Source organism: Dama dama, chromosome 15, assembly GCF_033118175.1.
Source record: "Dama dama isolate Ldn47 chromosome 15, ASM3311817v1, whole genome shotgun sequence".
In the NCBI taxonomy this organism is placed as follows: Eukaryota; Metazoa; Chordata; class Mammalia; order Artiodactyla; family Cervidae; genus Dama; species Dama dama.
In genome coordinates this window covers 70,130,733-70,155,591 of record NC_083695.1, presented here as the reverse complement: position 1 = coordinate 70,155,591, position 24,859 = coordinate 70,130,733, and the positions used below count along the sequence as shown (strand labels likewise).

Sequence of the window (24,859 nt, the reverse complement as noted above, 5' to 3'; positions counted from 1 at the left end):
ACATCATTTCATTGTCAATCATTTTAACTAGACCCTCAATTCCCTGGCCCCTCTCACTTCATCTTATTTGCTTGGCTAAATAACCCGATTTTTTTTTCCATTTATTTTTATTAGTTGGAGGCTAATTACTTTACAATATTGTAGTGGTTTTTGCCATTAATTGACATGAATCAGCCATGGATTTACATGTGTTCCCCATCCCGATCCCCCCTCCCTCCCCACCCCATCCCTCTGGGTCTTCCCAGTGCACCAGCCCTGAGCACTTGTCTCATGCACCCAACCTGGGCTGATCTGTTTCACCCTTGATAGTATACTTGTTTCAATGCTTATAACAACCCGATTTAAATCCAACTCATTATCTAAGGAATAGTACACATTTTCTGTTTTTATCTTATTTATTGTCTTCTATTCCACTAGAAGGACAGCTCCATGAAGGCAGGGACTCTCATTTGCTTTTTTTACTACTATTGTATTCCCAGAGCTGAAAATAGTCCCCAGTAAATGGATGATACTCAATTATTTCTTGACTGGTTTAAATAATAAAATCCAATGTTCAAAGTAAGTATTCAAGTGAAAACACCAAAAGTGAAAAGCAATACTATATCTAGAATATCTAACTGCTTCCTGCTGTAAAGAGATCACTAAAAAAAAGCAGGTAATGTGTATATACTTCCAGTCTTATTTTTTTATAACCTCTTTAATGATTTTTTTGTAATGTTATATACATGGTTCTGATAAGATGGCAAACTACAGTAGGCTCCCAACAGAAATTTGGAGATCTCACAGACAGGTTAATGAAACTGTCACACTAACACAAAAGCTGTGACAAAAACCTCAGGCAACAGAAAACAGCTAGGTTTCAGCTGGAAAGAGATGTCCGTGCTAGGTCCTAAGAAGGTGGCATAGAGAACACTGGAAGGGGACAGGCTTCTCCATGTGTGTTTCTCTATGTTGTTCATGCTTTCTTGGCCCCCACTGCTCACAACACTCTTACCCAGCTGGCTCTGACAGCAGTACCAGGGTGGTACGCTCAAGTAGGCTGGGTTAAATAGAGGTACAAACAGCTGTAAAGCCTTATGTGCATCTTCCTCTTTTACCCTCCTTCCCAGCCAGAGTGAGGTAAGGACTGTCATCGAAGGAAACTCTCAGAGGCATAAGCCAGTGCCTTTGTGTTGTTCCACAGTCCAGGGATCTATCAAGAAATGAGAGCCAGAAAAAACGGACTCACAGAGAAGACAGATGAGCTCATCTCAAGGGGCAATATCTTCCAAGCAGGAAGACATAACTAGAAACAAAGTGAAAGTGTTAGTTGCTCAGTTCTGTCTGACTCTCTGCAACCCCAAGGACTGTAGCCCGCCAGGCTCCCCTGTCCACAGAATTCTCCAGACAAGCATACTGGAGTGGGTTACCATTTCCTACTCCAGGGAATCTACCCAACCCAGGGATTGAAGCCAGGTCTCCCGCATTGCAGGCAGATTCTCTACTGTTTAAGCCACCAGGGAAGCTCATAAGTAAGAACAAGAAGTTTTAAAATAAACACCAACTAAAGTTAATGGTGTGAAAATTTAAGAGCCAGGATAATAAAGAACCCAATAGCTGGGGTAAAGAGCCAAAGATCAGGTTAAAAAACTCTCTTAGAAGATATTAGGAAGGGGAAAAAAGAGGAAAATAAATAGCAAGAGGTAGAGGATGGAAGTGGAAGTGTCAATATATCTATGTAATGAGGCCCAGAGGAAAGGAAAGCTGTTTCTCCTAGAAAAACACAAGGAGAAAATTTTGAACAAGAAATAACTCAGGGTTCCCAGATCTGGTAAAAGATGTGAGACCTCAGACTGGAAAAAAAAAAACCATAAAAAGGATAAATTTTGGGGGGAGGGGGTGGATTTATCACCAGTCACAGTATAATGACTTCCCTTGTGGGAACTCATTATAATGCTTTCCTTGTGACTCAGCTGGTAAAGAATCCGCCTTCAATGCGGGAAACCTGGGTTCGATCCCTGCGTTGGCAAGATCCCCTGGAGAAGGGAAAAGCTACCCACTCCAGTATTCTGGTCTGCAGAATTCCATGGACTGTATAGTCCATGGGGTTGCAAAGCGTCAAAAATGACCAAGCGACTTTCACTTCACAGTATAATGAAATGAAAGAAAAAAGAAAAAGATGCCTAAAGTTTAGAGGAAAAGCAAATCGCTTATAAAGGAAAAACAAGAATCAGATTGACTCCATAATTCTCAAAGGCAACACCGGCTCTAAGAAGTCAATGAAGTGACAGGTGCAAAGGCGTGAAAGAAAAAACTCAAAACTTAAAAATAAAGACATATTCTGGAATACACTATAAAAATGGGAAGGGTAATAAGTAAATAACTTATTAAGTTAACTATTGTCTAAACAAGGTACAAAACAAAACAAAAAAGTAAACCCATAGCAATTCCAGAACTAGTGTTCTTTAAAAATCAAAGCACATTTTTTTTTTAAAGGTGGGGCATGGCTGGAGGGTAGAGAGGAAGATGAAATCTTCTAACATGCTAGTCTTTTTTTAAGTATGTGTGGGGAATACATACATTTAAAGGTTTAAAATAAGATAAATTTTTTCAATAGGAACAAACATAAGTACATATATTATCAAATTAAGAGTAAGAGTTACAATCACTTTTGAAATTGAAGCTGTGATCAAAAATCTCAAAAAAAAAAAAAAAACAAAAATAAAACAACAACAGCAAAAGAAACCCAAAAGCCCAGGACCAGACAGCTTCACAGGAGAATTCTATCAAACATTCAGAGAAGAGCTAATGCCTATCCTTCTAAAACTCTTTCAAAAAATTGCAGAGGAAGGAACACTTCCAAACTCATTCTACAAGGCCACCATCACCCTGATACCAAAACCAGACAAAGACAACACAAAAAAAGAAAACTACAGGCCAATATCACTGATGAACATAGATGCAAAAGTCCTCAACAAAATTTTAGCAAACAGAATTCAGCAACACATCAAAAAGCTCATACACCATGATCAAGCTGGGTTTATTCCAGGGATGCAAGGATTCTTCATTATATGCAAATCAATCAAAGTGATACACCATATTAACAAACTGAAAGATAAAAACCATAAGATCATCTCAATAGATGTAGAAAAAGCCTTTGACAAAATTCAGCAAGCACTTCTGATTAAAACTCTTCAAAAAATGGGCACAAAAGGAACCTACCTCAACATAGTAAAGGCCATATATGATAAACTGACAGCAAACATTATTCTTAATGGTGAGAAACAGAAAGCATTCGCCCTAAGATCAGGAACAAGACAAGGGTGTCCACTTTCATCACTATTATTCAACATAATTCTGGAAGTCCTAGCTACAGCAATCAGAGAAGAAAAAGAAATAAAAGGAATCCAGACTGGAAAAGAAGAAGTAAAGCTCTCACTATTTGCAGATGACATGATACTGTACATAGAAAACCCTAAAGATGGTATCAGAAAATTACCAGAGCTAATCAGTGAATTTAGCAAAGTTGCAGGATACAAAATCAATACACAGAAATCACTTGCATTTCTATATACTAACAATGAAAAATCAGAAAGAGAAATTAAGGAATCAGTTCCATTCACCACTGCAACAAAAATAATTAAATATCTAGGAATAAACTTACCTAAGGAGACAAAAGATTTGTATGCAGAAAATTGTAAGACACTAATGAAAGAAATCAAAGATGACATAAACAGATGGAGAGATATTCCATGTTCCTGGGTAGGAAGAATCAATATTGTGAAAATGATTATTTTCTCTGCCAAATAATCTACCAAATGACTACCAAACGCAATCTACAGATTCAATGTGATCCCTATCAAATTACCAATGGCATTTTTCACAGACCTAGAACAAAAAATTTCATAATTCATATGGAAACACAAAAGACCCTGAATAGCCAAAGCAGTCTTGAGAAAGAAGAATGGAGCTGGAGGAATCAACCTTCCTGACTTCAGCTTATACTACAAAGCTACAGTCATCAGGACAATACGGTACTGGCACAAAAACAGAAATATAGACCAATGGAACAAGATAGAAAGCCCAGAAATAAACCCATGCACCTATGGCTACTTTATTTTTGACAAAGGGAGCAAGAATATACAATGGGACAAAGACAACCTCTTCAATAAATGGTGCTGGGAAAACTGGACAGCTACATGTAAAAGAATGAAATTAGAACACTTCCTAACATCATACACAAAGATAAACTCAAAATGGATTGAAGACCTAAATGTAAAACCAGAAACTATAAAACTCTTAGAGGAAAACATAGGCAGAACACTCAATGACATAAATCAGAGCAAGATCCTTTATGACCCACCTCCTAGAGTAATGGAAATAAAAGCAAAACTAAACAAGTGGGACCTGATTAAACTTAAAATCTTTAGCACAGCAAAGGAAACTATAAGCAAGGTGAAAAGACAACCTTCAGAATGGGAGAAAATAGCAAATTAAACAACTTACAAAGGATTAATTTCCAAAATATACAAGCAGCAAGGACAACTCAGTACCAGAAAAACAAACCACCCAGTCAAAAAGTAGGAAAAAGACCTAAACAGACATTTCTCCAAAGACATACAGAATGGCTAACACACACATGAAAACATGTTCAATATCGCTCATTACTACAGAAATGCAAATAAAAACTACAATGAGATATCACCTTATACCAGTCAGAATGGCCATCATCAAAAAGTCTACAGACAAATTCTGGAGAGGGTGTGGAGAAAAGGGAATGCTTTAGCACTGTTGGTGGAAATGTAAATTGATACAGCCACCATGGAAGACGATATGGAGATTCCTCAAAAAACTAGGAATAAAACTACCATATGACCCAGCAATCCCACTCCTAGGCATATACCTTGAGGAAACCAAAATTGAAAAAGACACAAGTATCCCATTTTTCATTGCAGGACTATTTACAATAGCTAGAACATGGAAGCAATCTAGATGTCCATCGACAGATGAATGGATAAAGAAGCTGTGGTACATATACACAATGGAATATTACTCAGTCATAAAAAGGAACACATTCAAGTCAGTTCTAATGAGGTGGATGAACCTAGAACCTATTATATAGAGTGAAGTAAGTCAGAAAGAGAAAGATAAACATCATATTCTAACACATATATACAGAATCTAGAAAAATGGTACTAAAGAATTTATTTACAGGGCAGCAATGGAGAAACAGACATAGAGAATAGACTTATGGACATGGGGAGAGGGGAGGAGAGGGTGAGAAGGTGGAAGGAGTAACATGGAAATTTGCATTACCACATGTAAAGTAGACAGCCAATGGGAATTTGCTGTATGGCTCAGGAAACTCAAACGGGGGCTCTGTATCAACCTAGAGGGGTGGGATGGGGAGGGAGATGGGGGGAGGTTCAAAAGGGAGGGGATATATGCATACCTATGGCTGATTCATGTTGAGGTTTGACAGAAAACAGCAAAAGTCTGTAAAGCAATTATCCTTCAATAAAAAATAAGTTAATTAAAAAGAAAAAAAAGAGTTAGGGACAACTGCCAAAAGAATATAAACAGAATGAATAACTTTCAAACACGAGGACTACTATATTTAGCCAATAGATAGTAGGAAAAGAGGATAACAAAAATAAGCAAACAGAAAACATGCAGTAACATAGCTTTAAAAAAATAAAAAAAAATAGTTTATGATTGATATAAATCAGTTCAGCTCACTGACATTCTCAGAATAACTTTTTAAAAGATACAGGTAATATACGCTCAGTGTACAAAAAACATGAGGAAATAGTCTGGAAAAGAGTCAAATGAAGAAATTAAAAATCACCAATAAAATCACTGACATTTTCTCTACTAAAATGTGTATTTATCATTTTTCATTAAAAATACTTTTTTGCACTTAAATCTGAAAATCTTTCTATATCAATCAACACAAAACTTCATAATGATTTTTACTGGGTAAACTGTAGTTCTGCATTGTATCACTGTAATTGTTAGATAGCCAACGTATTTCATTTCCTCTAGGTTAGACATTTCAATTGTTTCTGATCTGTCATCTTTCATATAACATTTGATACTTCCTCCCAGGAAAACTGCCCTTCCCTGACTGCCACCTCCACGGGTTTAGAGAAGGCCCATGGGTTTTATGTGGGAAGACTGTCCCCTCTATCACTTCGCTCTCCTTCTCTACTGGATAATTTTCATCAGCACATTCGAAGGCCAGAATATTTCCCATCTTTAAAACCAAAACACCTCTCCAGCTTCTTTATCACTTTCCTGCTTATCATTCCCATTCTCTACTGCTCTTTATAGCAAAGCCCTTCACAGAACTGTCTCTATTCACTATCTCTATTTCCTCATCTTTCACGTTCTATTCAATATGCTGCAAACCACTCTTGTCCAGTGAAACTACTCTTGTAGAGATCTCCAATAAACTCTTATTTGGATACATTCAAAGATCAATTCTTAGCCCTCATCTAAGTCCATTTTTTAATCACTCCTTTCCTGAAACCATCTCTTCACCTGGCTTACACCACACTTCTCTGCGTTTTCCCTTCCTTGACAGCCACTCCATCTCAATCTCCCTTGTTGGTTCCTCTCATTCCCCTGACCTCTAGAAGACAGAGTACTCTTGCTCTTCATTCTTGAATCTCTTCTCCACGGACACTTATTCACTTGAGTAATTATCTCATTTAATCTCAAAGTTGTAAATATCATCTATAAGTTGATCATCCCTCCATATATTTCCATCCACATCATTCCCCCATCCCAGATTCATATATCCAATTGCCCACTTGACACCTCCATCAGACTGTGTACCAAGAATATGAAACTTTCTTTCTCTAAATCTGTTCTTCCTTTAGTGAGGGGAAAGATGTTATCAACATTCACCAAAATTAGTGGCTCAGGCGAAAACCCCAGGCCTCACCCTTAACTTTCTCCTCACTTCTAATCCTCTGAAAAATATCTAGAACTTGATCTTCTCTCACCACCCCCACCAGTCCAAGCCACTACCACCTCTCACCTGAACTGCACCAACAGCTAACTAACTGTGGCCTCTCTGCCTTACTCTTGCTCTCTATAATAAACTCTTTGCACAATAACCAAAGTAATTTTTTAAAGTTCACTCAGATTCTGTCACTCTCTTGTTCAAAAACTCCCCATTGTGGGACTACCCTGGTGGCCCAGTGGTAAAGACTCCAAGCTCCCAAGGCAAGGGGCACGGGTTCGATCACTGGTTGGGGAACTAAGATCCCATATGCTGAATGGTGCAGCTAAAACCAACCAACCAACCAACCCTCCACCACACTTAGAGTAAACACAAACCCCTCACTATGACCTGCAAGGCCTTACTGATCCCCGCTGATCTTTGTGGCTTCACCCCCCCCCCCCCCCCCAATCACTTCTGGCTTACTTTTCTTTAGACACTACCTGCTCTTCCTTAAATATGCCAAACATTCTCTGGCCCAAGGATCTTTGCTCTGCCCATTCCCAGTTGTGGCCCACTCTTCTCTCCATTCTCCCGTGTTTCTTACTCCCCCACTTCATTCATGTCTCTGCTCAAATGTCACCCCCCTTACGTGGTCTTCCCTGACCATCCATCTAAACTAGCTTCCCTCGACCCAGTCAAAGGTCCTCCTTTCTAAGCTATGTGTAGCACTTATTAGTAGCTGATATTATATTCCATATTTATTTGCTTAGTGTGCTCCCCACCTAGATATAGAATGCAGAAAGGCAGAACACTCTCCTAGTGACACTATAGCCTCTGTACCTGGAACACTGTCTGGCACATTACAGGCACCAAATCTGAGCAATACTGACTACATATCCTCAGCCACACATCTTCATGCATTTGTCTATTCAGGGCTAAAGATGCACCTTTTCCTATCCCTACAAAAATCAAGAGATTCAGGCAAAATTTTTAAATAAAGAAAACATGTGTTGTTATAAAATATTTCAGATGTAAAAACAGTATAAAGAAACAAATACCCATGTACCTACTACCCAGTTTAAGGAAAAAAACATAAATATAATCCCATGAATACCAACTCACTCCAGGGCAGCTTAATATCAGATTTGAAGAAAAATAAAGGAGAGAAGTGTGTTTTTTGAATCGTCTATTTTAAAACTATTTAACACATTCTCCAGTAGTTTTCCAATAAAAGGAGTTTGGGAGATGGGGGGATAAAAAACACAAAATTTGACAAAGTACTATAAGTACCCCTTCTCCACCTCCAAAAAAAAACGAAAAAAACTCCATGTCACAGGGAGACTGGGGGTTTTGAACGCAGAAAACAAAAGAAACAGGAGAAGAAATACTAGGTTAAGTGAGCAGAAGGAAGCAGAGGGCTGGTGGGGTATTCATGGCAACACGAGGAGGAGCAAGGCCAGAAAGGTAACATCAGGAACCAGGTGCTGGTCATGTGTCTTCGCTACTGAACATGTGGTTACAGAATGATTACAGACGAAGCCCGGCTAAGCACCAGGATCTAAGGAGGCACATATCACAGAAGGCTTAGACAACACGAAGGGCATCACAGTTCGGCACAACACCATGTACTGAAGTTGGTAAGTGAATGTCGCTGTATATAGAGAGGGCAAACAAGCTGGTGGCTCAAAGAGTAAGTGAAGAGATATCGAAATTTCTTTTTTAATTAGAAGAATATGTTAAGGATTTAACAGAGTTAAATCGGAATCTCCGTGATCCATTAAAAAGAGATCTTTCAGATCTTTGTCACTAAAGAGCAGTATCAGTAATTCAACAGAACAATTTCATACAAAATCAAATTTCAAACATATCTAACAGCATCTAACACGATTCTGCCACAAAAGCTACTGGCTCTGCAGTAATATCTGACTCTAGTCTTGGGCAAGGGTGGGGGAAGGGATACATCAGGATGGGGCTAGAATATCTTGTTTTTGCCAGAAAGTCTAGAAAGGAGCCAGTTTAAAAGATCAAATAACAAACTGACCATTAATTCTGTGAAAATTCATGAATTAAAAAGGGAGTTTTTGAGCTATAGGGTACCTGTGGCAAACAGGGCAAGCCGGAGTAAAAATCTAGCCAGGCTTAGCTAGCTGAACCTTGAGTCGTGACCTGAGGCCTTTTGTAATTATTTTATCTACCTAGACTGGCACCTTTTAATTCACACAGAAAGTACTGTTTGTGCTAGAGATCGTCCTGGGTATGGGATTACGGTGTATGTGAATTTCCAATAGTACTTATTTTAAAGTGTTATGTGCCAATCTGCCGAAATGACTACCTCTGACTACTGGACAAGGTCCTGTCGATGCAAACTCAACAGGAAAGATGCCATCTAGGCAGGGTCTACAGAATCCTGTTACCTCTAACACAGATTAAGAGACTATGGTCAAAAATTAGATAAATACAGGGACTCCCCTGGTGGTCCAGTGGGCTAACACTCCTTGCTCCCAATAGAGGGGGCCTGGGTTCAATCCCTGGTCAGGGAATCAGATCCCACATGCTGCAACCAAGACCATGCACAGCCAAATAAATAGTTTTTAAAAAATTAGCTAAGTACAAAATGAACTTAGTTACATAACAGAAAGAGTCAGATATAGAAAACAAACATATGGGGTGGGGGGGAACAAATTGAGAAATTGGGATTGATACATACACACTACTATATAAAAAATAGGCAACTAATAAGAACTTACTGTATAGCACAGGAAACTCTACTCAATACTCTATAATGACCTGTATGAGAAAGAATCTAAAAAAGAGTGGATATATGTATATGCATGGGCTTCCCTAGTGGTTCAGGTGGTAAATAATCTGCTTATAATGCAGGAGACCCAGGTTTGATCCCTGGGTCAGGAAAATCCTTTGGAGAAGAGAATAGCTACCAACTTCAGTATTCTTGTCTAGAGAAATCCACGGACAGAAAAACCTAGCAGGATACAGTCCATGAGGTTGCAAAGAGTCATGACTAAGCGATTAACATGTATATACATAACTGATTCACTTTACAGTAGAGTGAATTCAATTCACTTCACAGTACAGTAGAAACTAACATGACACTGTAAATCAACTATACTCCAATAATTATTTTTAATTAGATAAGTACAAGATACAGAAAGAGGCAAAGGCTTGGGCAGTCCCATTACTATAAGGCAGTTTAGGCCAAGAAGAACAAGCCTAGAATATTGACCCAGACATGCATCTCCAACCTGGAACGCTATAGTAGCTTCAGAATGGTAATTCTGTCCACTTTGGTTGGGTACATTTGTAGTCTCTGAATGAAGAGACAGTAATAGTGATAAATTTTAAGTTGTATTTATACAGTGTAGTAGTAACTTTTATTACCATTACAACCATCAGTGGTTGTAAGGTTAAAATGTTTAAAATTCTTAAGAGATGATGACTTAAAAAAAAAAAAAAAAAAAGAGATGATGACTTATCTGTCTCTACTGGAAGTATGAAGTACTTGAGGAAATCAAACACTGAATTTGTAAGTATGGTTTGAAATGTTTAAGGAACTCTAACCAAGTTTGTAAATAGTATTAATATGAGAATTTCATCTCATGGTTAAAAGCATTTGAGCATCAAAAAACTAGCAAATGTGTTTTTACTTGTTTATTATTTGTGGCTGTGCTGGGTCTTCGTTGCTGCACAAGCTTTTCTCTAGTTGGAGCAAGCAGGGGCTACTCTTTGGTTGCAGCGCGCAGACATCTCACTGTGGTGGTTTCTCTTGTTTTTGGAGTACAGGCTCTAGGGCTCAGGAGTTGCAGCTCCCAGGCTCTAGAGCACAGGTTCAGTAGCTGTGGCTGAGTTGCTCCTCAGCATGTGGGATATTCCCGGCCCAGGGACTGAACCCATGTCTCCTGAATTGGCAGGTGGATTCTTTACCACTGAGCCACCGGGGAAGCCCCAGATATGTTTTTATTAACAAGTTTCATGGATTTATTAGAGTTTTATTTTACTGGATTTACTATTTTTTGTTGGGTTTTAAAGGTTTAAAGAAAACAGGTTTTAAAAAATCATAAATTTAAGGACTTCCCTGGGGGTCCAGTGGTTAAGACTTCACCTTCCATTGCAGGGGCGCAGGTTCCAACCCTGGTTGGGAAACTAAGAACCCACATGCCTCATGGCCAAAAAACCAAAACAGAAACAGAAGCGGTATTATAACAAATTCAATAAAGACTTTTAAAATGGTCCACATTAAAAAAGAAAAAAAACCCAAATTTTTTTTAAATTAAAAAAGGTTAAAATTTTAATAAGCTAAACTCTGACCAAAGCATGCAGTAGGTACTCAGTGGCTGCCTGCCATAGTAGAACCAGACAGCCTACATTCAAATTCCTGCTCTCTACTCCACTTTAGGCAAGCTACTTGAATTTTTGTGCCTCAAGGTCTTCATTTGTAAAACAAAATAAAAGCACCTGCACCAAAGTCCTTGTGAGGATTGAGTCAACACATACAAAGCACTTGCATAGAAAATTGTTAAGTCCTCTACAAATGTTAGCTATTCTTACTATAGTCATCATTATTGATAGAACCTGACAAGGCTACAAATGCCTTGAGGACAAGAACAATGTCTTATTTGTCTCTATATTTCTAGCATTTAGCACACCACCTGGTACCCAACAGGTACACAGTAAATACTGCCTGAATTTAACCAACTAATCTGAAATTCTATCTATTAGGTTGTGGTTGCAATCAGTAATACATAAGGGAACTACCATGATAAATGGCAATAGCAAAGATTAAAGGGCCAATAAAAACAAGACCCCCAAATCTTATATGGTCAAAAAATACTGTTTCTTAGCAGGGTTTTTTAAAAATTTATTCCAGGTTTCTCAAGGTTCAACTCATTAGTAAGGGAGTTCAATTGGGATCGGATAGTAATAGTTGATCAAAGTCTAGACCGTCAGTCTAGAATTACACAGATTCACTAGAAAATGAGATTCCTCTCCCAATAAATTTAATCTAAGAGTTCACGGTCGAATTAATTACTTTAGCTTTTTCCAACCATAAAAACTTGTTTCTGAATTAAAGTACAATATAGCCTTAACCCATTCAATTCAGGGCACCCTTTTGATTTTCCATTGCTCTCGGATTTTCCAGCAGTTTAGTCTCATTTGGGTTAATTACCAGTACTCTAGATGGAAAATTCTCCTAGTGGATTGTTCCATTCATAGCCATTTAGAAAGCACTGCTTGCGTCAGACTGTTTTCTGCTTGAATAAAGGGGGCTGTTACTGCAAACCCCAATTTTTCTTGGCGTCCAGCAGTCACACTTCATTGAGTACACCCTGTGCTTGCCTTCTACTAATGACCTCTCAAAGCAAAATGCTTTATCTAACCCACCAAGTTGCAGATTTACCTTTCCTTAGAGTACTGATGAAGGCCAGAGAGGCTGTAACTCCATCAACAGACATCACATGACCGCAATACTAGTAACGATGACTCACAATCACTGAGGGCCTGTGTACACCAGGCACTAGGTCTGTGTATCTCATTTAATTATCCAGGAACCCCAAAAAGAAGATATTAACTCCATTTTTTAAATCACAAAACTGAGACTTAAAAAGGCTAACATTCCCTGGGTTTCTGTCCTTGTTTCAAAGGACTCCAAGTAGATTACTCAAAACAGTTTCCTCAGACAGGCCCACTGAACTACTGTCCTCATTTTATAAGAAACTGAAGATCAAAGCTCTTATAACTAAGAAGTATATAAAAAGTATATTCAAAAAACTAAGATCAAGGCATCCAGTCCCATCACTTCATGACAAATAGGTGGGGAAACAATGGAAATAGTGACAGACTTTATTTTCTTGGGCTCCAAAATCACTGTGGACAGGGACTGCAGCCACGAAATTAAAAGACGCTTACTCCTTTGGAGAAAAGCAATGACAAACCTGGACAGCGTATTAAAAAGCAGAGACATCACTTTGTTTACAAAGGTCTGTAAAGTCAAAACAAACAGATGTGAGAGCTGGACAGACCATAAAGAAGGCTGAGTGCTGAATTGATGCTTTTGAACTGTGGTGTTGGAGAAGACTCTTGAGAGTCCCTGGGACAGTAAGGAAATCAACCCTTGATATTCACTGGAAGGACTGATGCTGAAGCTCCAAGACTTTGGCCACCTAATGCAAAGAACTGACTCATTGGAAAAGACCCTGATGCTGGGAAAGATTGAAGGCAGGAGGAGAAGGGGATGACTGAGGGGTTGGATGGCGTCATTGACTCAATGGTAAATGAGCTTAAGCAAATTCCAGGAGACAGGGAAAGACAGGGAAACCTGGCATGCTGCAGTCCATGGGGTTGCAAAGAGTTGGACACAATTGAATGATTGAACAAAAGATAGATAAATGTGAATTCTAGTTGATTCCAAAATCCATAGTTAATTATTTTGCTATGCAATCTATACAACTGAATAAGGCATTTCATAGAACTTCCTTCCACTTTCAGCTAAGGAATGAAAAAATGTGCCTGTAAGTCTTAACTAACTGTTCTTTAAGAGGGAGGGGCTTACATCTCCTTTATCTGCATGCAAAAGCTATGAAATCCAGATTGATATGGGGGTGCTGCATTAATGACACAACAAACATCTCAAGATGAATATCTGTAAAGCTTCCAAAGTGGCAAACTGCTCTATTCTCTATTTCCTGACTTAGCCCTTTTAGTCATGGTCTATGGAGATCAGCTCACTGTGCATCATTTTTATCACTGCCCATATCAAGTCTTCTGTGCTCCCAATATAATTTTATTAGTTATACATTCTTTATCGCTACCTTCATAACCTTGGATGATATAGTCATTACCTTCATTTTCTTTTCTATCTATTTTAAGAAAGTAGCCACTGCCTTACCACTTTTAAGGTAATGATGCTGGCACTCTTTCTATTTAGTTCTCTTCACCTCCATTTCCCTCTCAACTTGTACCATTCTAAGTCTATTCTTTTGTACAATCGAGCAACCACTATCAAGTCTAATGGTTGTACTACCTTTCATTGTATGAATACACCATAATTTACATGATGAAACCTCTACTGAATAATGTGTTTCCCATTTTTCACTCTTAAAAACAATGCTGCAACAAACATCTTATATGCACCTTGTACACTTGTTCAGTTTTTTCTTTAAGGTAAATTCTTAGAAGTGGAGCTTCCTGAGTGAAAAGAACCTTGTTAAGGCCAAACTACCTTGCAAAAAGATTTACAGGCTTTGAAAATTGATTAGAAAAATGATCATCTCTGAATGTTCATACTTTCTTTCATTCTTTTTCCCAAAACTGGATTTTATTGGAAGGTCTGGTTCTCATTAAGTGTCATACAACAAATTATTCATATATATAAGTATGCATTTGCATATTTCTATTATATTCTGAAAACAAAATAAAATGGTTGGGTATATATTCATAAGCTGATGTTTTTTGACAGTTTATTTGGCAACTTTTTTTTTGACTGCACTGTGTAGCATGAGGTAGCTTAGTTCCCCATCCACTGTGATGGAAGCATGGGGTCTTATCCACGGGACCTTGAGGGAGTCCCAAAACTTTTAAACATAAATCATAATTTCTTATAAAAGGTTATGATTATTAACACTAAAATCAAGTTCCATAGAAAACTTAGAAGCAAATTTCATACTTCTCTAAATTTCAAAATTGCTCAACTAGTGTAAAGACACATTTTATACACCCACCCACCCCTAATGAGGTCGTGCACCTTTTTTGAGGCTAACAATACCTAGACTTTCCTCAAGCATATTTTTCCTTTAAATTTTGTCTCCAAAATCTAATACTGAACAACACTTTCCTGATTCAATTGGTTTTTTTAAAGTCTACTAAAATGTCATAAATTAACACAGAATTTCTCTTATTTTTATAAACTCGTCATATTTTAAGCACACACAAAATGTTCTCATAGTTGTATCAGGTTGTCTAAACTGACAGGCCTTTAGCTAATATTATATAATTTTATAATTACAGTGGATATTTGAAAAATCTGATTTTTCAAATGCTTGGGAATATGCATTTCAGAGTTCAAATTTATGAAAATACAGTGTGAACATCTGAAAAATTTTAAGAAAATTTCTTATTTCTGTTTTATTTATTTACTTATTTTTTCCTTATTTCTGTTTTAATAGAACTGTTTAAATCTAATCGATACACAGTGGTGACAGCAGAGCTAGTCATGAGCATGTGAGCATTGGTCAGGAGGACCCCATACTTGGTTTATTGTTCTGCTACTGCTGTCTTGAGATTCTTAATTTTTGAGCAAGATACCTCACATTTTCACTCATCCTGCACCTCACAAATTATATAGCAGATCCTGAGAAACAATGAGGTAACCCCCCCAATAATTTGAAGCCAAGATGAATAAGGTTTCTCCCTTGAATTAAACACAAAAACTGGTACAAATACCAAAAACACACTAGCAATTCTCTAACACAAGAAAGCGCAAATGTATCTGGAAAAAGATCTGTAACACACAAATCTCCACTTGGCAGGGTCTAGGAACAATCTTAGAAAAAGAGAGAAATAATGCACGTATTATTTTAGTGAAAAGAAATTTAACTCTATTATATCCAGCTTCATGAACATAGCTGGAAAGGCAACCCATTAAAGATGAGAGAGAAAAAACAAAGAGGTTAAGTTATAATATCTAGCCATGAATTGTTCCTGAGTAAAAATATCCACACCTCATATATCCCTATCACTGATGAGTCACTGTGCTATCAGAGTTTAAGGCCTTGAGAATCAAAATCATAGAAATACCTATTAATTAATAAAGATATGCCATAGGTTTCAATAACTTTCAAAAGATTAAAACTTAATTTTCTCTGATCACAATAGTGTGAACCTACAAACTAGTAACAAAAAGGTAACTAGAAAGATAATTCTGAATTAACTATAAGAAATAAGGAAATTAGAAAGTATTTTCAGCTAATATTAAAAATAAGGCATAAAAAGTTGCAGAATGCAGCTAAAGCTGTGCTTTAAAGGGATCCTAAAAAAGAAAGCTGAAAAATTCAGTAATTCAAGTATGTATCTCAATAAATCAGAAAAGTTTAAGCCCAAAGAAATAAGAAAGGAAACAATAAAGCAAAAAATGAGATAGACAATATGCAATAGAAAGTTTAAAAAAAAAACAACAAAGTTGGTTCTCTGAAAAGAATGTAATTGATAAGAATTTGGCAAGTCAAGGGGAAAAAAAGAAAATGCAAATTATCAATGACAGGAAAGTAAAAGGGCCATAACTAAGGTCCCGAAGATATTAAAAAGACACTTAAGCTCTTGTTTTGAACAATTCAAGTACACATATCAGAATATTTTTTAAAATATATTTGTAAAATCCTAAAAACAGAAAAATTACTAGTAAAACACCAAAATTAATTAAGAGATAGTGTACAGTTCTAAATCTACAAAATGTATTAAATCCAGAACTAAAAACCTTCCCTAGAAAGACAACTTGAGGCCCAGTTGCTTTGCCAGTAAATTCTTCAAAACATTCAGAGAGGAAACAACTAAATGAACTCTTCCAGAGACAGAAAAAGTGGAATACTTCCCAATTCATTTTATGAGGCCAGCAGAAAATATGACAAACATAACAAGAAAGATTATATGCTAATCTCCCTCTTTAACACAGATGTAATAATTCTTAACAAAGTATCAGCCAATCCAAACATATATAAAAAAGGAGCAATACATTTCAAACTCTAAGAAAAGAGGTTGCTTTGACATTTAAAAAAACTCAATGTAATTCATCACATTATCAGAGGAGAGGAGAAAGATCACATATAATCAACTCAATAAAAGAAGAAATAGCGTATGACCAAATTCAGTATCTAGCATGACTTCAAAAACAAATGAAAAACCCCCCAAAACTCTTGGCAAACTTAGGATTATACAGAACCTTTTTTGATCTGATGAAGGGTATCTACACAAAATCTAAAGCAAACATCATCCTTAATGGTGAAATACTGAAAGGTTTCCCCCTGAAATGGGAAATGACAAGAATACCCACTATTTCTTTTAGTATTCAACACTAAATTGGAGATCCTAAGCAGAGCATTTAGTTGAAAAAACCAACGGTATACAGTTTGAAAAGGAAAGAAATATCACTTGTTATTTGCATGACATGATTGAGTTCACACAAAAAAACCCCATAAGAATCTATATATAAACACTTAAAATTAAGAGAATTTACCAATATACTTAAAAGTAACAAATGAAAGTCAACTGTTCTATGTATCAGCCTTGACAATTATGAAATAATTTAAGAATAGAACTATTTACAACAGCATTAACAAATGAAATACTTAAGAATAAACTAACAAAATAAAACCTCGACACAGAAAGCTCTAAGTGTTGTTGAAACAAATGAAAGGCTACATCAATAATGGAGGGTGATATACCATATTCAGAGATCTGAATGTTGAGAAAGACATCAATTCTTTCTCAAACTGATCTCTAGAATCAATACAATCCCAATCAAAATTCCAGCAGGTTTATGTACATGGAAACTGATCCTCATCATAATATGTAGATAAAAATGCAAAGGTTCAAGAAAAGCTGAGACAATCTTAAAGAAATGCAGAGTTCGAGGACTTACATTAGCAAATATCAAGTCTCACATAAAACTGAAGTAATCAGGAGTGTGGTACTGGCACAAATAGAAAAACTAATCAATGCAACAGAACAAATAAATGTAAACAAAGGAATCTTATAAAATGCCAATAAGAATGTAAACTGACTCAACTGCTCTGAAAACTGCTTGGTGTTATGTACTAAAACTGAAAATAAGTATATCAGTTATGAATAAATACGTAAGTATCATAGGATACTATAACCGTGCTAACTCAAAGTGTAGTCCAGAACCAGTACATCTGGAATTCCTTTAAGCTTGTTAGGAATGAAGACTCTCAGGCCCTATCCCAGATCTGCTGAAGTAGACTGTGCATTTTGATAAGACCCCCAGGAGACTGATACGCACAAGATAGTTTGAGAGGCACTGCCCTAGGATCCAGTAATTTCACTCCCTGGTATACATACGCCCATCAGAAGTGAGTTCTTTTGGCGAAACCCTTGCTAGCCTTCGCCCTGCTTCATTTTGTACTCCAAGGCCAAATCTGCCAGTTACTCAAGGTATCTCTTAACTTCCTACTTTTACATTCCAGTCCCCTATAATAAAAAGGACATCTTTGTTCGGTGTTAGTTCTAGAAGGTCTTCTACAGGTCTTCACAGAACCACTCAACTTTAGCTTCTTCAGCTTTACTGGTTGGGGCATAGGCTTGGATTACTGTGATACTGAATGGTTTGCCTTGGAAACCAACAGAGATGATTCTGTTGTTTTTGAGAATGCATCCTAGAACTGCATTTAGGACTCTGTTGCTATGAGGGCTACCCCATTTCTTCTAAGAGATTCATGCCCACAGTTGTACATATAATGGTCATCTGAGGTAAATTCGCCCATTCCAGTTCATTTTAGTTCACTGATTCCTAGAATGTTGATGTTCACTCTTGCCATCTCCTGTTTGACCACTTTCAATTTAACTTGATGCATGGACCTAATATTCCAGGTTCCTATGCAATATTGTTCTTTACATAATCGGACTTTACTTCCATTACCAGTCACATCCACAACTGGGTGTTGTTTTTGCTTTGGCTGTCTCTTCACTCATTCTGGAGTAATTTCTCTACTCTTCTCCAGTAGCATATCAGGCACCTACCGACCTGGGGAGTTCATCTTTCAGTGTCCTATCTTTTTGCCTTTCATACTGTTCATGGGCTTCTCAAGGCAAGAATACTGAAGTAGTTTCCAATTCCCTTCTCCAGTGGACCACATTCTGTCAGAACTCTTCACCAACAATACAAGAGAAGACTCTACACATGGACAAATCCAGATGGTTGATACCAAAATCAGACTGATTATATTCTTTGCAGCCAAAGATGGAGAAGCTCTATACAGTCAGCAAAAATAAGACCAGGAGCTGACTGTGGCTCAGATCATGAACTCCTTATTGCCAAATTCAACTTAAATTGAAGAGAGTAGGGAAAACCACTAGATCATTCAGGTATGACCTAAATCAAATACAGTGGAAGTGACAAATAGATTCAAGGGACTACATCTGATAGAAGTAGTTTAAGAGACAGATAGTAGTTTATTAGTAGACAGATAGATAGTAGGTAGATAGAAGTAGCCTAAAGAACTATGGATGGAGGATCATGACCTTAAACAGGAGGCAGTGATCAAGACCATCCCCAAGAAATGCAAAAAGGCAAAATGGCTTTCTGAGGAGGCCTTACAAATAGCTGTGAAAAAGAAGAGAAGCGAAAGGCAAAGGAGAAAAGGAAAGATATACCCATTTGAATGCAGAGTTCCAAAAGAATAGCAAGGAGAGATAAGAAAGCCTTCCTCAGCGATCAGTGCAAAGAAATAGAGGAAAACAATAGAATGGGAAAGACTAGAGGTCTCTTCAAGAAAATTAGAGATACCAAGGGAACATTTCATACAAAGATGGGCACAATAAAGGATAAAAATGGTATGGACCTAACAAAAGCAGAAGATATTAAGAAGAGGTGGCAAGAATACACAGAAGAACTACACAAAAAAGATCTTCATGACCCAGGTAACCACGATGGTGTGATCACTCAGCTAGGGCCTGACATCCTGGAGTGTAAAGTCAAGTGGGCCTTAGGAAGCATCACTACAAACAAAGCTAGTGGAAGTGATGGAATTCCAGCTGAGCTATTTCAAACCCTAAAAGGTGATGCTATTAAAGTTGTACACTCAATATGCCAGCAAATTTGGAAAACTCAGCAGTGGCCACAGGACTGGAAAAGGTCAGATTTCATTCCAATCCCAAAGAAAGGCAATGCCAAAGAATGGTCAAACTACCACACAATTGCTCTCATCTCACATGCTAGCAAAATAATGCTCAAAATTCTCCAAGCCAGACTTCAACAGTATATGAACTGTGAACTTCCAGATGTTCAAGCTGATTTTAGAAAAGGCAGAGGAACCAGAGATCAAATTGCCAACATCTGCTGGATCATCAAAAAAGCAAGAGAATTCCAGAAAAACATCTACTTCTGCTTTATTGACTACACCAAAGCCTTTGACTGTGTGAATCACAATAAACTGTGGAAAACTCTTCAAGAGATGGTAATACCAGACCACCTTACCTGCCTCCTGAGAAGTCTGTATGCAGGTCAAGAAGCAACAGTTAGAACTGGACATGGAATAATAGACTGGTTCCAAATCGGGAAAGGAGTACGTCAAGGCTGTATAGTGTCACCCTGCTTATTTAATTTATATGCAGAGTACATCGCGCGAAATGCTGGGTTGCATGAAGCACAAACTGGAATCAAAATTGCCAGGAGAATTATCAATAACTTCAGATATGCAGATGACACCACCTTTATGACAGAAAGCAAAGAAGTAATTAAAGAGCCTCTTGAAAGTGGAGGAGGAGAGTGAAAAAGTTGGCTTAAAACTCAACATTCAGAAAACTAAGATCACGGCATCCAGTACCATCACTTCATGGCAAATAGAAGAGGAAACAGTGGTAACAGTGACAGACTTTATTTTGGGGGGCTCCAAAATCACTGAAGATGGTGACTGCAGCAGAAATTAAAAGATGCTTGCTCCTTGGAGGAAAAGTTATGACCAATCTAGACAGAATATTAAAAAGCAGAGACATTACTTTGCCAACAAAGGTCTGACTAGTCAAAGCTATGGTTTTTCCAGTAGTCATGTATGGATGTGAGAGTTGGACCACAAAGAAAGCTGAGCGCCAAAGAATTGATGCCTTTGAACTGTGATGTTGGAGGAGACTCTTGAGAGTCCCTCGGACTGCAAGGAGATCAAATCAGTGCATCCTAAAGGAAATCAACCCCGAATATTCATTGGAAGGACTGATGCTGAAGCTGAAACTCCAATACTTTGGCCACCTAATGTGAAGAGCTGACTCACTGAAAAGACCCTGATGCTGGGAAAGATTGAAGGCGGGAGGAGAAGGGGACAACAGAGGATGAGATGGTTGGATGGCATCATCTATTCGATGGACATGAGTTTGAGCAAGCTCTGGGAGATGGTGAAGGACAGGGAAGCCTGGTGTGTTGCAGTCCATGAGGTCGCAAAGAGTTAGACATGACTGAGCGACTGAACTGAACTAATCAGAAATGCAGACAGATGTCCACCAAGGGACATTACAAAAGTATTAATAATATTAATAGTCAAAACCAAAAACTACCCCGATGCTGGACAATGGAAAGAATCAGTTGTGGGATAATCACCAAAAAATGAGAAGGAACACTCTAACTATAATTCACAAATACAGTGCTGTATAAAAAAAAGCAGACCAAAAGAATACAGCCTATATGTTTTCATTTACATGATGTACAAAAACAGGAAAAACTATGCATTCTGAAGTTAAGGCAGAGGTTATTACCTTTAGGTGACCTGGGAACATTACTCCCTCTTAGTTACTATTTCATGAGATGCAGTCTTACATGGATGGGAAAATCCACCAAGCTGTACATATACTTGCATTTTGTATACTTTCTGTATATATATTGTACTTTTTAAAAAGTTCTTTAAAAAGTGCCAGAGGATTAAATGGGTCACCTATATAGAAAATGAATTCTCTCTCAATAAATCTGCCTTTTTTTTTTTTTTAAGTTCTGAAAGGAAATACACCAAAACCTAAAAAATTTTTTCCTCTGGGAGAGAAGGTTTACAATGGTTGAATTCTTTTGTTTGCTCTTCTGAGCTTCTCATTTCTTATTTTCTACCACTAAGGACACTAATTTAGTAAATTATTTTACAAATTTTTGTGGAGGAAGATGGGGAGATTATTCCTAGCAATGACTTCCCAAGGGTTTCAGTGACTCTGAGAAACCATTCAAAAATTAAATAATTCTTACTATAAGTGAATAAAAATATTGTAGTTCTAAAAGCTAATTTATGGCACTTACATACAAGGCAAACTAAAAATGTATCCTGTGAATTACCATGTTTTCCAGTTTTCAAAAAGTTCCTCAAGAAAACAGGAATCCAGCTAGTTTAAGCAGAGAAAATAAATACAGGAACAATTTCAATGCCTCAAGTTAAGCTCTGTAGTGTTGGAAAAATTTTTAACTAGGAGTATATGTTACTTTTACATTGTTAAGCTATAGATACCTTTTCGTGTCAATATTTTAAAGTTTACTTTATCTCCCTCCCCTTTGTTTACAAACTTCTATGAGATATAATTCACAGGCCATATCTTTCACCCAAAGTATACAATTCAATGGTTTTCAGTATACTCAAGAGTTGTATGCCTATCACCACTATCTCAGGTGGTGCTCGTGGTAAAGAGCCTGCCTGCCAGTGCAGCAGACATAGGAGACGCAGGTTTGATTCCTGGTTCAGGAAGGCCCCCTGGAAGAGAGCGTGGCAGCCCGCTCCAGGGTTCCTGCCTGGAGAATCCCATGGACGGAGAAGCCTGGTGAGCTACATTCCATAGCATCACAAAGAGTCAGACACAACTGAAGAGACAGCACACGCGCACCAATATCTAAAATTGCAGAACTTTTTCATCACTCCCAGAAGAAACCCATTCCAATCAGCACTCTCATGTCTCCCAATCCCTTACCCTCACCATTAGGCAAGCACTAATTCACTTTCTATCTCTACAGATTTGCCTATTCTGGACATTCAAAAACTTTTTGTAGTGTAATTTGCACAGTACAAGTTTTGCAATTTTTTTTGCAATTGTTTTGTAAATAGATTCCTAAGTATTCTGACTGTACATAGAAATGTCTTAATCTCATTGTTGAATTGTTCATTGTGAATGCATAAAAATACAAATGACTTTCCTGTAGTATTGCTCTTGTACCCTCCCTGATATCCAGGTGAACTCACTCACTAATTCTTATAGTTCTGTACTGGATACCTTGGGATTTTCTATAAATATATACAAGATCAAGTCATCTGCAAGCATGGTTTTACTTCTTCCTTTCCAACCTGGGCAACTACGTTATCCTTGTAGGGGCTGGAGATTATGCATCACCTATCACCAACACACTAATATTTTAAAGACCATCCTGCCTAGAGGCACCACAGTATTTTTCAAGTTCCATGAAGCTATTCACTCTTAATTAGCATATACACATTAAGGATACATGTTAATTTCTAGAACAAAACAGTAGCCTAGGAATAAAACATACGGTTACATTTGATAGCGAAAAAAAAAGAGTGGAAAGTACTTATCTTCAGGAGTATTGAGTAGCTTGTCAATTATGCATATTGATGTGGTTAGCCAGGCCATTCTAACTTCCTTGGCTATTACACTAAATAGAGTCCTGAGGGACTTCCTAGCTCTAGATGCTGGTAAATCTACTCTGCAAATACAAGAAATATGCATCTCATGAGTTCCCACCCCACCTGAAGTCACATTTGCATTGTAAGAAAGCCAGTATAAATAAGGAACTGATCCTGCTTTTACGAAGCAGGAGATAATTACTCATGAAAATGTTTCTGTAAAAGCCATCTAGGTTAAGTACCATTTCATGCGGCATCAAAATAGATTTTACAAACTCTAACTTAAAGATATCCAGAAACAGGGGGAAGAAATAAAACCTGAATGCTGACATAAGGCTATAAACATGGGATATGTCCTGTGTAGTGCAAGTCATGCTAAACATATGACTTTTTATGCTCAAGGAGATATCTGTTCTAAACCTTCATGAAGTCCAGGGATAAGATCAATTTATCCTTTTATCCTTTCAGTGTTTTCATTCCTTTAGTTGCTATATATTACTACATACTCGGTCATTTTTTAAGAGGGAGGAAATGAAATCACGTTAGAAATCTAATGGGACTGCCAAGAACATAAAAGTAGACATATCCTGGCTTAATATTGCAGTTTTCTTTATCTCTGAATAAAATACATTACTCTATCACATATTCACTCTATCACATAACAGTACTTTTAACCTATACTCTATGGGTCTTTTTCCTGAACTGCTTTTCCATAGAAATTACACTTTATAAATATTTAAACAGACAACTTAAATATAGCTGGTCTATAGCCTGTGAAACTTAACACTTTAGAATGCTGCTGCATACATAAATATTAAAACCAAAACACTAGACTTTACATCTGTGTTTCCAGTATATTTATTCGTCAGAATTTGAAACAAACTTTTACATACAAAAACTCAGTATCTAAATTATAGCAGGTTGTATTAAGTTTCTAAATCAGAAATAAAATTTCCCATAGAAATAAGGTCATAAGTTGTGATAAGATTTTTTTCATAAAATGCTGTTTATGGGGGAGGCTTCCCTGGTAGTTCAGTGGTTAGAACTCGGTGCTCCTACTGTAGGGGGCACAGGTTAGATCCCTGGGTCAGGGAGCTAAGATCCGCATGTCATGTGGCAAAAATAAATAAATAAATAAATTGTAAAAACTAAAAATAAAAAAGACAAAAACCTTATAAAAAAAAAACCTGTTTATTAGAGGTGCTAAAATCTACTATTTAAATACAGTATTGGACTCAGCAATAATACAATAAACAAACTTTTGTGGACTATTCTAGTTACCTAACTATGATGGGCTCAATAAAGGACAGAATTGGTATGGACCTGACAGAAGCAGAAGATATTAAGAAGAGGTGGCAAGAATACACAGAAGAACTATACAAAAAAGATTTTCCTGACCCAAATAACCACGATGGTGTGATCACTCACCTAGGGCCAGACATCATGGAATGTGAAGTCAAGTGGGCCTTAGGAAGCATAACTATGAACAAAGCTAGTGGAGGTGATAGAATTCCTGTTGAGCTATTTCAAATCCTGAAAGATGATGCTGTTAAAGTGTTGCACTCAATATGCCAGCAAATTTGGAAAA

General features: G+C 37.3%; 1 protein-coding gene across 2 annotated transcripts in view; it reads right to left on the bottom strand.

Annotated features, from left to right (window-relative positions):
* CNNM2 (cyclin and CBS domain divalent metal cation transport mediator 2) overlaps positions 1 to 24,859 on the bottom strand; it is a 158,551-nt gene that overhangs the window by 56,339 nt on the left and 77,353 nt on the right. The gene's annotated exons all lie outside the window — the stretch shown is intronic.